The sequence below is a fragment of the Anolis carolinensis genome, chromosome 4 (assembly GCF_035594765.1).
Source record: "Anolis carolinensis isolate JA03-04 chromosome 4, rAnoCar3.1.pri, whole genome shotgun sequence".
Classification (NCBI taxonomy): Eukaryota; Metazoa; Chordata; class Lepidosauria; order Squamata; family Dactyloidae; genus Anolis; species Anolis carolinensis.
In genome coordinates this window covers 227,876,628-227,892,087 of record NC_085844.1, presented here as the reverse complement: position 1 = coordinate 227,892,087, position 15,460 = coordinate 227,876,628, and the positions used below count along the sequence as shown (strand labels likewise).

Genomic DNA, 15,460 nt, shown 5'->3' with positions numbered 1-15,460 from the left:
TTTTGAGTAATTTGATTGCCTTGGCACTCAATCTTCCCAAGATCTGCCATAGCAGTGATCTTATATGTACCACAGTATTAAATGTGTGCGCACAGAGAAAGGGAGAGAGGCAACGACTTCAGCTAAAAGTTTAATATCTAGAAAGCATTGCTGGCAAGAGACATAACTTAACCCTGCATTATGAAGTCCTGCTTTTCTTCATCCCACCCCCACCCCCTTGAGCACCACACGTTCTATTGTAAATAAATTGAGTTATCCATATGGAATAGAAGTTGAATAATTTAGAAAAGCTCTTTCAATGCCAATAGCATTTTGATTGTTTGGCATTTATATTGATTTTCGCAGCCCAAAGAAGGACAAGAACGTGTGAGCTGCACACCAAGTAGTTTCCTCATTTGGGGTGCTTCAGTCCAAAGGTAATGAAAATATCACTGTATTGGGATTTTCTGTTTTCTCATTCTACAGTCAGAGGTTTAGTTAATGGTTCTATGTAATTTGAATTCTATGCAAGACAGAAAAAACCCAACACATTCACTTGAAATCAATGGTGAGCAGGGAAATTATTTGAAGTAACAGGGAGAAATTCAGCTTGCATTGAAGATGTGATGCATGGGGAGAGGTAGGTAGCTAGAAGCTCCACGTATTTCTTCATGTTTAACAATGCAGAGTTTCTCCATCCATAATGAGAAAGGGTGTCTTAAGAAATCAATGGACCTTGTCAAGGTCAAACAGACGGAAAGAAGGGGTATTAGTTTTTGTGCAAAAATGTTTTCTGCACAATCCCCCACCAACACCAACACCAATTGTGGTTCTTGATATCATTTTTACCTTCTTCTTCGGATTCAAACTTTTCATCATAGTTAGAAGCCTTATTTGTTTCCAATGGAGAGGCCAGGGATAAGCATGGAGCTGTGCTTTCTCAGATATGATGCATGGTTTATCAGTACAGGTAGACAGTATCATAGAATCATAGAGGTGGAAGAGACCTCGTGGTACATCCAGTCCAAGTGCCTGCCAAGAAGCAGGAAAATTGCATTCAAAGCACCCCTGATAGATGGCCATCCAGCCTCTGTTTAAAAGCCTCCAAAGAAGAAGCCTCCACCACAGTCTGGGGCAGAGAGTTCCACCGCTGAACCGCTCTCACAGTGAGGAAGTTCTTCTTAATGTTCACATGGAATCTCCTTTCTTGTAGTTGGAAGCCATTGCTCCGGGTCCTAGTAAGGACTTCATCAGATTACACAGTGAAGTATTCAGAAGAAGAGAGTTCAGTCTAACTCCATTCCGTAATAAAAAGGAGTTTTTCACTACCTTGGGATCACACTGTTTGGTGCACTCAGTTGTCTTGCATATTTTTCAATGAAGACATTTGGCCCCGCCCACCATCCCTCTTGGTGCTTTTTGGTACCTCAACTCCCACAATTCCCAAAAGCAGAGAGGGAGAAAAGGGGTGCATGGGAGAGAATCCCATTTGGAAGGGCAGAAGCACTGGCCCTCCCAACAGAAGACACAAACAAATCATGGAAGGAGAGAAAAAAATAATCTTAAAAGGCTATTTTAATTTTTTTGTTAAGTAGAAACATTATGAGGTAGCTTACAACTAAACCTTCCTGCTTAGGGAGCAAAAGGAAATGCTGGAAATTGTCCCAAAAAGTTTATTTTGACTCCTCCTACAAATTGGGTGATTCTAACCTGAGAGCAACGAGGGCTACTTCATTCAAAATTTGGCAAAACATCAGGTGTTTTAAGAAAAAATCAATTTCCTCACCACTTCCTGATACTTTGGGGGAAAAAATGCTGCCCTCCACATTTAAAAGACTCAGAAACTGCACTTTAACCAAAGTGAATGTAGTGGACCCACAGAATACCAGATTTTAAGTGTACAACTCAGTGGAATTTAAGTTATGTGATGAAGTGGCTAGTTTTCAGAGCAGCAGAAAACAACCCTGCTCCCTCCTCCGTATGACTTCCCCTCACATATTTATACATGGCTATCATGTCTCCTTCTCAGCCTTCTCTTCTGCAGGCTAAACATGCCCAGTTCTTTAAGCCACTCCTCATAGGGCTTGTTCTCCAGACCCATGATCATTTTAGTCACTCTCCTCTGGACACCTTCCAGCTTGTCAACATCTCCCTTCAACTGCGATGCCTAGAATTTGACACAGTGTTCCAGGTGTGGCCTGACCAAGGCAGACCAAGGATAGCATGACTTCCCTGGATCTAGACACTAGACTCCTATTTATGCAGGCCATTGGCTTTTTTAGTTGCCGTGTGACATTTTTGGCTCATATTTAACTTATTGTCCATGAGGGCTCCAAGATCTTTTTCACATGTACTGCTATTGAGCCAAGCATCCCCTGTTCTGTATCTTTGCATTTCATTTTTTCTGTGGAGTATCTTGAATTTGTCCCTGCTGAACTTCATTTTGTTAGTTTTGGCTCATCTTTCTAATCTGTTAAGATCATTTTGAATTCTGCTCCGGTCTTCTGGGGTATTAGCTATCCCTCCCATTGCCTCCATCTCCCATTCTATCAGAAAGACTAAAATGTCAGGATTCCCAATTGTACACAGAGCCCTTATTGAAGGCTCTCCTGTTTCAACATTCCATTTGATGAAAACATTAGATCTGGAAATGACTGATGTGGGAGGAAACTCACAGTGTGATTGCTCTTGTTGACCATTTCTTCTTACAATTTTTAATGGGAGAGAAACATAGTGAAATCGAAGGCTTTCATGGCCAGAATCACTGGGTTGTTTTGCATTTTCCAGGCTGTATGGCCATGTTCCAGAAGCATTCTCTCCTGATGTTTTGCCCACATCTATAGCAGGTATCTTTAGAGGTTGTGAGGTTTCTCAAGAGCAAATGCTTCTAGAACATGGCCATACAGCCTGGAAAATGCACAACAACCCAACATAGTGAAACCTTTTCTCTCTCTCTTGTTTTGGCAAATTGAACAAGATTTCACAACCAGATTAGGTGAATTGATGTGAACTGGCTGGATAACAGTAGCTGGGGTGTGTGTGTGTGTGTACTGAACAGCCACCTTCAGTTCATTCGTCCTCTCAGGTGGTCAGCTTAGGACATTGTTACAGTATAGTTTTGCAAGTAGCACTTTGATACCTCAGTTATTTGGGGAGTCGAAATGAGGGGTTCGATTGTGTCAAGGAGCTTTTTTTATTTCTACCTTTTCCTTCTTTTAAATACTTTTTGCTGGTGATTTCAATAATGTAACAACAGTAGAGCACTGACTGCCACAGCTATCATTTTTCAAGGTCTTCCACAAAGAATGTCTGAGTGCACAAAGAATCTGTGAAGAATAACGCTGGTAGCAAACGCCAGAACTTTTATGAGTATTTCAAAAAGAAGCAAGATAATCTCTCTGTGAGGTTGTAGAAATTGTTTGTTTTTCTTCTACTACAAACTGGTGCGATCATATAAGATGCTAAACATAGAAACTTACATGAATCTTGAGTGGCACATGTAGATGATGGATTAAGTACATTTACATGTGGGTAGTGCATGGTTGAGAGGGAGCTGTGTTAGGAAAATGTGATGCTGTAAGGATTAGGTGATAAGGGAAAAGAGGATGAGAGTCAGATAAGATTGTGGTTTGTGTGAAAAGAAAAGAAGGGTTGGGTCAGAGTTATGAAGGAAAGTAAAGAAAGAGAAATTGTGTGAAGGAAAACTGTGCTGAGTAGTTAGATTCGGAACACACAGAAGCATTCTAGAATAAAAGAAGCAAGAATGAAAAGTGTTTATGGGCTGAAAAATAGAGTGAAATAAGAGCCACAAAACATAATATTATTTGTTTAACATTACCACACCTACTTCCTGCATCTTATCCAGGCTAAAGGCATTCATTTATTTTATGCTGACATTCTGCTCCATAGTTATGAGACTGTAAGTAACCTTGGAATCTTGTAACTGCTGAGGATTCAGATTTATGGTTGTTAACAGCTGAACATGACCTCCCCTCAACCCCTTTCAACTTGGCAGTACCCCAACAGAAAAGTTTCTAGGAGGTTACATTGGGAAATAATGTTTGTAGTGTTCTCTTGGACATCCATTTATTTTGTGTCAAAAGCATTGCATAAATAAATAGGTTTAAGTATGATTAAAAAGGGATCACAAGCAGCTAAATCATTTTAGACCAGGTTCTCTTGGACATGATGTGCATTGAGACTAGCCGTTGGAGCTGGAGCATGAGGGGTTTCTCCAGTTCCCTGTTCTTGATATGGTCTGCAATGGGAAAACCATTGCAGACCACTCCCAGCAGCCTGACCTGTAGTGTCTACGAGACCCTTTAGTTGGAGTGTTCCCAAACTGAAATGTTAGGCATTTGTGGTGTGGCATCATTGAACATAAGTGCAATGCTAGTGCTCCATCATCATAGTGATGTTTTACATTTCAAAATCTTAGCATTGTTTAATTAATTTATATACTGTTTTTCTCCTTGTTCAGGACACAAGGCAGCAATTATGCAAAACCATTATACTAAGAACAGACTTCTACGCTTATAAGAGGAATTGGACAGAGTGTAAAAGCAGCCAGCAACAATTACATTGAAAAAGTATGCAGATTGGAGGTGAGAATGCCCTGGGGGTGGTTTAGAAATGTGTTCACCATAGAAGTCACCACAGTGGGATTGTGATACACAAACATATAACTACAACCATCTCCTCTGTCTTATGAAAAATTTTGCCTCTGAATAATTTTGAACCTGGAACTCAAGAAGGCTCACAACAGTTAAAACAAACATAACTAAAAATTGCCTCATGCAAAGGTTAAAAATGTATTAAGTTTTCAAAGAAATTATGTTTTGAGTTAAAAACAGTGCCATTAAAATGAAAACAAGCAGACAATACAGCTAAAAACTAGTGAAACAAGAAGTCTTCACTTGTCTGTGCAGAAAACAGGAAGGAAAGTGCCGGACTAACCTCTCAAGGAAAAACGTTTCTGAGCCTTGGAGCAATTGCAAATAAGACTTTCTGTGTTGCAACCAGATGCACCTGTGATTGTGGTGGAACAGAGGGCAGGGTTTCCACAGAAGATCACAAAACATGGACAAGCTGATAAGGGAGAATACCATTTTTCAAACAACAGGAATTTGAAGCCCTTTTAAACTACCATATAATTCAGATTATCAAAGCAAATAATCTACATTATTTGCTTTGAACTGGTTTATATGAGTCTACACTGCCATACAATCCAGTTCAAAGCAGATAATCTGGATTTTATATGGCAGTGTAGAAACGGCCTGTGCCATATAGGACTTGTTGCTTTGGAAGGACCACAATTCAAACTGGAAGCTTTTTATAGTCTGCCCTAGCAAGACAAACCCAGTGGCTAATCTGAGTAGTTTGAGCTTGCCCAGGACCTGAGCAAGTTGCAATTCTGATCTCTCACCATATAAGCTGACTTCCTAAAATTCCAGTTTCTGACAAAATATGTTGTAGCATTTTAACTATTGGTGAGAGTGAAGGGTAGTTTTTCAAATGCTATAAAAACAAAAATGCAACAAATGAATAACATAATAGTTATCAATTTTTAAAAATATCTATGCACACTGATCACATAGTCCAGAATACCAGAGAACATAGCATGCTTCTAAGACCATTTTACTTCAAGGTATAAGATTAGAGGAACTGCTTTTGATAACTTTTTCACACACATACATATGCACACATAAAAACACAAACACTGTGCAAAGTTTTACAGGAAGCTTGAAGCAAAAATCACATGCCAACCTCCCTTTGTGCAATGATTTTAAATTTCTATGAAAAAACCAGTGGGAGACCTATTGAAAACCTGATGGAAAATGTGTCTGAGATGATAGAAAGCTATTCCAAATCACAGCCTTTCCTTTGTGTAAGGGCCCTTCATTTCCACTGTGATTAGGAACAGCACCAGAACAGAGATGACAAGGACTTCAAGCTAAATCCACTTTCTTTTCCTGGAGCAGGCATAAAGAATGGTAAAATGAGCTATTATATAACCAAAATCTGCCAAGCACGAGATTTATTCTCGCCATATATAGTAGTCTCTAACTTCCAAAGGAAAACAATGATAGCAAAATGACAAATATACTGATGTGATCATTCCTGAATGAAAATTCCAGGTAGAAACTTGATAATGCCAGGGAGAAGCAGAGGAATTGCATTTGGATTAAATCATGAATGATGAACAAAGAAAACTATACTACAAAACAAGCTGGGAACATTTTTCACATTTTTCCATCTCATGTGGAAATGTTTGAGGGTATCAACCAGAGTTTGTAACCCAGTGAAGATGTCATGAATACCTTTTAAACATGAAAAAGCATTTAAAAGGTTCTTTTATTTCATTCATGTTGAGACAAAGTATTAGGCACTTTATAGAGAAATAAAGTAGACACTAAAGTAGGGCCCGAATCCTGTTTGATTGGTTTCTTTTGTGGTTTTGTACCGTTCCATCAGTTTGAATTGCACAGAATGGCACAACCCCACAGGAACAAAAGAAACAATGAAACGAAAGGCAGAGGGGAACTTTAGCCGTTTGGTTGGCTGATTTTTGGTGCTTGGCTGTAGGCCCTGGCTTGCAGGGCCTACAGCCAAGCGCGGGGTGCTTGATGCTCGTAGGCCCTGCCAGCCAGGCCTACGAGTGTTGAGAGCTCGACTGTAGACCCTGCAGGCAGGGCCTACGAGCGTTGAGTGCAAATGGGCTTTTTCATCCAAGGACCAAAAATACAAAGATTTTTTTTGGGGCTTGGCCAGCAAAGCACCAGGGCCTGACTGTTAGAGTGTGCAGACAAGCAGGCTTGGTGCTTGGCTGTAAGCCCTGCAAGCCAGGCCTACGGGACATCAAGTGCTCGATGCTTGTAGGCCCGGCTTGCAGGGCCTACTTTCAATCGCCAAATGCTCAATGCTCACAGGCCCTGCCTGCCGGGCCCACAAGCATCGAGCACTTGATGTCCCGTAGGCCTGGCTTGCAGGGCTTACAGCCAAGCACCAAGCCTGCTTGTCTGCACACTCTAACAGTCAGGCCCTGGTGCTTTGCTGGCCAAGCCCCAAAAAAAATCTTTGTATTTTTGGTCCTTGGATGAAAAAGCCCATTTGCATAGGCACCCGTTTCCATAAACTGCACACAGAAATGGAAACGGGGCTATACAAATGGTATAAATAGAAATGACAAGTGATTTCATGCAAATGCACAAGACTAGTATACACACAGACTCTATAGCTATATTGGATACATAAACAAAGGGAATATTGCATTTTACTCAGCATTCACCACATATAAAAATTCACTCCTCACCATGCATACATTACCATCCCTTCTTCCTTCTCCTGGAAGAGAGATCCCAAAGTAGGCCAGATTGCATTCCTAGCAAATCCACTATTCTGCAGTACATCATCTTTCTTCGTCCCTTGGAGAAGATGGTGGCTGGAGCAGATCCTTCCTGACTGCCACAATTTTGGGATAGTAAAGTGTCTCTTACATTGCATTTTTTCTGATGATGTTGTCTCAAAAAGTTGTAAATGAATGTCAGGTGTTTTTATTGCTGATTCCATCAGTTCTTAACACATGTTAGCTTATCTTCGTAACTGATGTTGATTTTCCTTCTTAAGTTAGGGGTCATTGTAAACACTTATTTAACTTAAAATAATAATTTTCTCTGGTAATGTAAACATGTTGTTTTCCGCCAAGAGTCAATCATTTGTCTCTGATCGTGTCAGCAGTTCTCATCAGCAAATTTCATTGCCATCTTTACTTCTGTGGACCCTCATATTCACACCATCTGCTATTGTTTGTTTATAGCAATCCCTCAGTCTATATCCAGGACTTTCTGGAGGTTGGCCAGTCAAGTGGGAAAGTATTGGAAATAGCTGCACATAAGTCTTTCCATAAGCGCAGGATCAGCTACTGCCTATTGCATGAAGAGACCTCTAGAAAACAAGTAAATATAGGCTGTTTTTTCTATTATGTTCTTCTATGACAGTAATAAATCATCTTCTGCTCTTCCAGTGACATTACCCATTTAGAACTCATTTGTATGTTACACACAAGAAAGAGAAGCTGCAAGTAACTCTAATTTTTGTTAGAGTTATGCTACTTCTGAACCTCCCAGAAACATCTGTGTCTCACATACAATTATAGTCAAATTGCTAATGTAGCCCGTTTTCCATGAATAGATTGCAAAACCAAAGTGGTTCAGATAATTTAAATGTAGTAACAACCCCTGCCATACCTATTGGACCTATTGGAATGCACGGGACAAATTAGCAATGATTAAATTGTCGCCTATAGGTACTATAGGTATACCTAAATCTGAAACAAACACACGAAGATACCCTAAACACATAAGGAAGACAGTGCACAAATAACATTACAATCTCTTGCCGTCCCCCCTCCGTGCCATTTCTAGACACTTTTAAAACAGCAAGGAAACAATATATGACAGAGCCCATTCCACAATGCAGGAACCACAAATGCCATTTTGTCCAACTCTTTTCAAGCATAATAATTCAGACAACTAAAGCACTCCTGAAAGATACACATCCAATCTCTATATATAGATCTCCAAAGACAGAAAGACCACCACTAATCCATTGTCAAACCTTGTCACAGGGGATAGGAAATCTTCCTAATGTTTAGGCATAATAGGGAAAGGATCCATGTTTTAACAGGGAGGTGATCAATGCTACAAGGAATGGCAGGGAGTGAGCAAAGGGGAAAGAGGGAGAAAATCCCAGGTGCCAAGTAAGAAGGAAGTATACTGCATATTTTCTGGATATGAAGCAGATACCAGGGAAAGATGTGGAAATACTATTACAGTTAAAGAAGAAATGGGGAAAAATACACTATTCCATGATGGAATTTAAAAAACAAATTTGGAAAAACCTAGAGACAGAGGATAAACCAGCAGTAGAGAGAAAACCTGGATGTTGGGAGTGAAGGACAATCAAGAGTTGAGGAATATTACAGAGCTCAGGAAGCTCATGTCGCTTAAGCAAAGCTCAACAGGAAAAGCAAGTTCTTGATTATATTCCATCCTGCCTAAGAGGATCCAGTAGGCACCCAAACTAGACAGATACAGTCAGCCTAGGTCTGGGTGATTCTTCATCATCTTCCATGGTTCAACATAGTGGGGAAACTACACACAGATTCCCGCAACCCATGCAGGGTTTGCCAAACTCCCTTACATTTTCTCTTAAAAGTCAGGAGTTTCAGGATCACCAGGGACCTCCCCATCATTATTATGAAATATTATGAGATATAACAGAGTTTTCACATTATATCAAAAAAGTGAAATTGCACACAATCTTTCAAGCAGTTATGCTGATATAATGAACCCTGAACTCATTTCAGTATTTAACCTTTTTAAGAGGTGAATGAAGCTGAAAAGAGAGTTGATGATCCTGTTATGAAGTCATGATAAGATTAGAGGTTCTTTCCTCACCTCTTTCTCTCCCAGAATAGTTGACTCTTTAACAAGCACAGAACTAGGGAGGGAATCACTCCTTTGAGAACCAGCTGCTGTATGTATTTACAGAGAGCATGAGATGGCAGTTTAAAAATAGTTATCAGGGAGAGATCTGGAAAAGTCATCATTAATTGCCCATGTATATGCTCCTAGACAGACACAGAAATTTTATTGTGTATAGATCACAGAAATGGAAGAATCAATATAGCTGATGCAATCTTCTCCTCACCAAGAGAGATGGGGACCAATGAAGTCATTTACAACTTTTGAAATATAAGACAGAGAAACATGAACATAAAGACTGATAACATAACACTAATCCTATACAAGAAGGAAGTAAAAGGCTGGGACTTAACTTTTTGAGGTTTTCTTCAGTGGTAAAACCCTTTCATTAGGCTACAATTTGATACTAAAATTTGACAGGATACAGTACCTCACTGTTTTTCCAGACATAATGGGATAGTGACTCCTTGTGAAATTCAATGTTCTCTGTCTAAGAAAGGCGCAATTATCTTCACAGAATAGGGACATCTAAATGACAATGGGAACTGAAAATTTATTTGATGTCTTCTATTGTTTTTTTGTCTCTAGTCGTCATAAGGTCAATAAGAGGGGCGGCATCTGCCTGCATTATTTGTTATGAAATTTCTGTGGTTTTTAACCAAAGTACACCCATGGGAGAAAAGCGGGATATGAATAAATAAATAAATAATAGTCCTGTTCCGACTGCCACCTTTCCCCCCACAAGATTTATTTATTTATTTATTTATTTATTTGTGTGTCTGTGTTCCTTGATTCGTGTTGGGCAGACCCACTAAGAAAATCCAGCAAATGCTACATTCAGCAAAGGACAAGAGGGATCCTCTCACCTCTGCAGGAGCCTACCGTATACCATGCTGCTGTGGACAAGTCTGCATAGGGACCATCAAATGCAGCATCCAAGCTCTAGCTGCTCACAAACTTCCTGATGCAGTGGGCTAGACTGGCCACATCTCTGTGGTCCTTCTGCTGACCAGACAGCCTTTTCTTCAGACAGACATTAACCAGCTAAGCTGGGTTGTAGCTGAATTATTTTTTGTAGCTCTTATTTCTTGCTGAGGTTGAATGGACTCGCCGAGATCAAAAAAATGTGGCAGGGACTGAGCAGGGAAAGAGCAAAAAGGTTAGGACATTATTTTTATTGTTACGCTTATTTATATCCCACTTTTTCTCTCCACAAGGAGACTCAAAGTGGCTTCCATTAAAAACATTTCAATACAGTTTAAAATCTACAAATATACAAACACTAAAACATAATTAAATAACATTGATATTTTGAAAAATTAATAAAACCCCTGACTTGATCTTTAAAAACTTCTTCTTTAAAAGCTTGTCTGAATAGAAAGATTTTAGCCTGCCACCAGAAGGAGAGCAGGGAGGGGGTCATGTTGGCTTCCCTGGGCAGGGAATTCCAGAGTCAAGGGGTAGCTGGTACAGGGAGCATACCACTCCTGTTGTGTCAGCTCCACTGGCTGCCAATATGCTACCGTGCCCAATTCAAAGTGCTGGCCTTGGCCTACAAAGCCCTAAATGGTTCTGGTCCAACTTACCTGTATCTCCTCCTATGAGCCTACGAGAACTCTAAGATCATCTGGGGAGGCCCTACTCTCGATCCCACCTGCCTCACAAGCGCCACTGGTGGGGACGAGAGACAGGGCCTTCTCAGTGGTGGCTCCTCGGCTGTGGAACTCCCTCCCTAGTGACATCCGGCAGGCCCCATCCCTTTTGGGTTTCAGAAAGAAATTGAAGATCTGGCTGTGCGTGCAAGCATTTAAAGAATAAGTTCTGCTGGCTTCGACTCGGTCTGGATTAAGGTTTATTTACAAAGTTTTGAGGATAAATGGTTCAAGTACTTTATATTGTTTTAAATTTTGTATATTGTATATTGTTATTTTGTTTAACTGCTTTTAACTGTTTTATTGCTTTATTTTATTGTACTGTGGTGTATAGGCATCAAATTCTGCCAGATCTATAAGCCGCCCTGAGTCCCCTCAGGTGAGAAGGGTGGGATAGAAATGATGGAAATAAATAAATAGCTTCCAAGAAGGTCTGCTCTCTTGTTCCCACCAACCAAGTATGAAATTGAGGTGGGACTGAGTGAAGGTTCTCCTGAAGACCTCAGGGCCCGAAAAGGCTTGTACAAAGGGATGGGGTCAGCAAATAGTCTGGACCTGAACCATCTAGGGCTTTAAAGGTCATAACCAGCACTTTGAATTGTTACTGGAAAAAAAATCTGGTAGCCAGTGGAGCTGCTGCAACCGAGCCGGGGGGGGGGGGGGGGTGTCCACTCCCTGTAGCCAGATCCAGGGAGTGGAGAACTTCAGCTTTGGACCAGCTGAAGTTTCCAAGCACTCTTTAGAGGCAGCCCCAGGCAAAATGCATAACAGTAATCCAGACGAGATGTAACTAAGGCATGTACCACCATGACCAGATCTGGCTTCTCAAGAAATGGGCACAGTTGGCTCACAAGTTTTGATTGTGCAAAGGCCCTCCTGGCCACCACAGATACATCGGCCTCCAGGTTCAGTGCTGAGTCCAGGAGAACCCCCAAACTGCGGACCTGTGTCTTCGGGGGAGTGTAACCCCATCCAGCACAGGCTGGATCCCTATTCCCTGGTCTGCCTTCTGACTGACCAGGTGCACCTCTGTCTTGTTTGGATTAAGTTTCAATTTGTTTGCTCTCATCCACTTCATTACTGATGACGGGCACTGGTTTAGTGTCAGAACAGCTTCCTTGGCTTTAGGTGGTAAGGAGTAGTAGAGTTGGGTGTCAACTGCTTATAGGTGGCACCGCACGTCAAAACTCCAGGTGACCTCTCCCAGCAATTTCATGTATATGTTAAACAGAATCAGAAACAAAAAAAGAATTCTGATGGACCCCAGAGGACAATGGCTAGGGGTTCAAACAGGAGTCTCCCAGCCAGGCCTGTAGCTGGGTGTGTGTGTGTGTGTGTGTGTTAAGGTTTACTCCCCCCCCCCCCGAAATTTTCAAAACCCCTCCCGAATTTTTTTTCTGGCTATGGCCCTGCTCCCAGCACCACATTCTGGCTATGGCCCTCCAGGAAGGACCGGGGTCACTTTAAGGCAGTGCCTCCCAGTCCCATCCTAGCAAGACAACCAAGGAGGATACCATGATCAATGGTACCAAAAGCCACCGAGAGGTCCAGGAGAACCAACAGTGACACACTCCCCCTGTCTAGCTCTCCGCATAGGTCATCCACCAAGATGATCAAAGCGGTTGCTGCTTGATAGCCAGGTATGAAACATATTGAAATTGATCTAATTAATCCACTGTATACAGAAATCTCTGGAGTTGGGAAACCACCATACTCTCCAAAACCACATTCAAATGCTGACACATTAGTTGCTGAGTGTATATAGAGAACAGTTTTTCAAACAAAGACTGCATCAAGGGGTTTGTTTTATGTTTGGTTAAGGATGTAAGCTGCTTTAGATATGTCTTTTGAGACAGTAAATGTAGCATATATAAATTATCCAGAACAAATATCCCTTAAACAAAAATTGATTGTTTTAATGATGACTGTGATAATGCTTGCAAGCGTGGGTATGATATCAATACTGGGAATCATGAGAGTAGTCAAACAAACACCCAATAGTAAATGAGGATTTACCTTGCATAAAATGTTCAACAGCTTCAAATGAAGAATATTTCAATGCATGAACTGAGCTTTTATACTAGGAGCTTTGAAAAAACACACCCAATCCCCCCCCCCCCCCCGCCACAAAATCAAAAGCTTCAATCAGTAAACACTTGTCAGAACTATCAGACATCTACACTCACATTCTGCACATAGTCTTCTTCCCCCAAAAATGGGATAGGGCATTTCTAAAGAATGGTATCTGACTTCTTTGGCGGAAAAACATTCAGCAGCTCTTCCATCATCTGCCCACCCATTTTTCAGAAGAGTGGGGAATCTGAGAGTGAAACAGGCTCTTTGCTTTGTGTCTCCATGGAGACTGTATAAACACATCTGCTTTCTCTTGGACCGTGATAAAAGCACCCAGCACTGAATTTGTAATCAAGTGGGAATGAAAAACATTATTTCATGCTAGAACATTTTGGTGACAGAAGTCAGGTATGGAGAAAATTCAGCTGCACATTGCATGGACTAGTTGTAATGCAACTCCTTTGGGCAATCATTTCTATCAGAGTATGAGGAAGAGACACAAGAGCCAGAGCCACAGTTTCAGAATAATGCCACTTCAAAGGCTTTGGAATCTGGGCAAAATGCACTTGATTTTAAATTGGCATTACAAAACGACTAGAATTTTTTTTCCTCTGAAGATGATCAGTGAATTCATGTTCCCATACTAAAATGGCTGTCTAAGGCCATGTCTACATGGACCAAATAAAGTGGGTTCCTTTCAACTAGTGCAACAAGTCCACATGATGTGGCTGGATTCATAGCAGAACTGCTATATCTAGCTATTAATCCAGTGAAAGAGAAAATGGGATTTACTCCAGAGCTTCCAGGAAGTTCTGGAATGGTCCTTGTTTTTTTGATGTGTGAACAGCTGGATTGGGCTGGATCCAGCCAGATGTTTTGTTCATGTGTCCGAAAGAATCACTGGTGTGTTGGTAGTCACACCAAGCTACATTTGCAGAGGCTTGGTGGCAAGTTTGTTTCTGTTGAGGTCACAAAAGGGCCATGTGATCAAGAGAAGTGACATCACCAATAAGCCTCTGCGAGGAAGCTGTTTGCGGCTGGTAACATAACACTGGCAGAAATTACCACAATGTGTTCTCGACCCACCTGGTTTCTGGGCTTGGGAATGATCCTGGGCTTCATTATGATGGCTCCAGAGCAATTTACCATAGAATATGTGGGTGTGTGTAGACCAGTGGTTCTCAACGTATGAGTCCCCAAATGCTTTAGTCTTCAACTCCCAGAAATCCTAACAGCTGGTAAACTGGCTGGGATTTCTGGGAGTTGTAGGCCAAAACACCTGGGAACCCACAGGTTGAGAACTACTGGTGTAGACCAAGCCCAAGTCTGCCATCCAATATTCCAGTCTTTCGCAAGCTGGGATCCACCACTCCCTGACAACATGGTAAGCAATGGGGTGACGGGAACTTTACTCCAAAACATCCTGAATATTCTAGATTGTGTCGTTCTCCTTCCTATTGACCCATAATCAAGTAGCTCAATGGTGATGTGATGATTTCTGAGTAGATATGCTTAGGATCACCCTGCCAATAACTTTAAACGAAACTAATAACTGAGAGTCTTGTAGCCACAATCACAAATCTTTTTGTTGTTATTTGGTTTTTTGGGTTGTTTTTTTTTACTATAGTTGACTATCAGGGGTCCCCGTCTTCAAATTTCCATGATGGTACCAAATCTATAGCACCATAGAGTTAAATGGGAGTTGCTTATGGGACAATAGAACAGAAAGCTGCATCTCTCAGACTAATGTATTCTTGATGTTTTGGACCCATTACTTCATGTATATGTGTTTGTCTTTGTTCACACACACTACCATGTCTGTGTATTTCAACATATCCCAGCCACTCCTGTCACCAAACATGTGCATTGCATTCATAGTCAGGTGGCATTATGTATAGTACACTACAAAAGGCATTGCAAAACCCAGGTGAGACTAAAGGCTCAGTAATACCTGGAAGGGGCGAAAGCAGACTGGGGAAAAGATTTGCCCTGCAAAGTCAGGACACTTGAGGGATAATGAGGGGTTTTGCTTGTTCCAAAAGCAAGCCAACTAAACATTTCCCTCTCTTGTTTTGCAGAAATATGGCATGCATTGCTATTTAAATTTTAATTAACAAAATGATGAAATATTAGTGAGATAAAATTATTGAGGTTCTTATAATAAACAAAACGTTTTTATATGCAGAAATATAAATTGTACTATGCACACAGATAGATATGCATCACAGACATACAAACATCCTCAGAGATATTATTATTTAGTTGTATGTA

The 15,460-nt window shown here is 41.0% G+C and overlaps 1 long non-coding RNA gene across 1 annotated transcript; it reads left to right on the top strand.

Annotated features, from left to right (window-relative positions):
• The first annotated feature begins 84 nt into the window (after positions 1-84).
• LOC134298496 (uncharacterized) lies at positions 85-10,385 on the top strand. The gene is made up of 3 exons (XR_010005604.1): positions 85-416; positions 4,460-4,583; positions 10,271-10,385. It is a non-coding gene; the product is annotated as an uncharacterized LOC134298496 (long non-coding RNA).
• Positions 10,386-15,460: the final 5,075 nt, after the last annotated feature.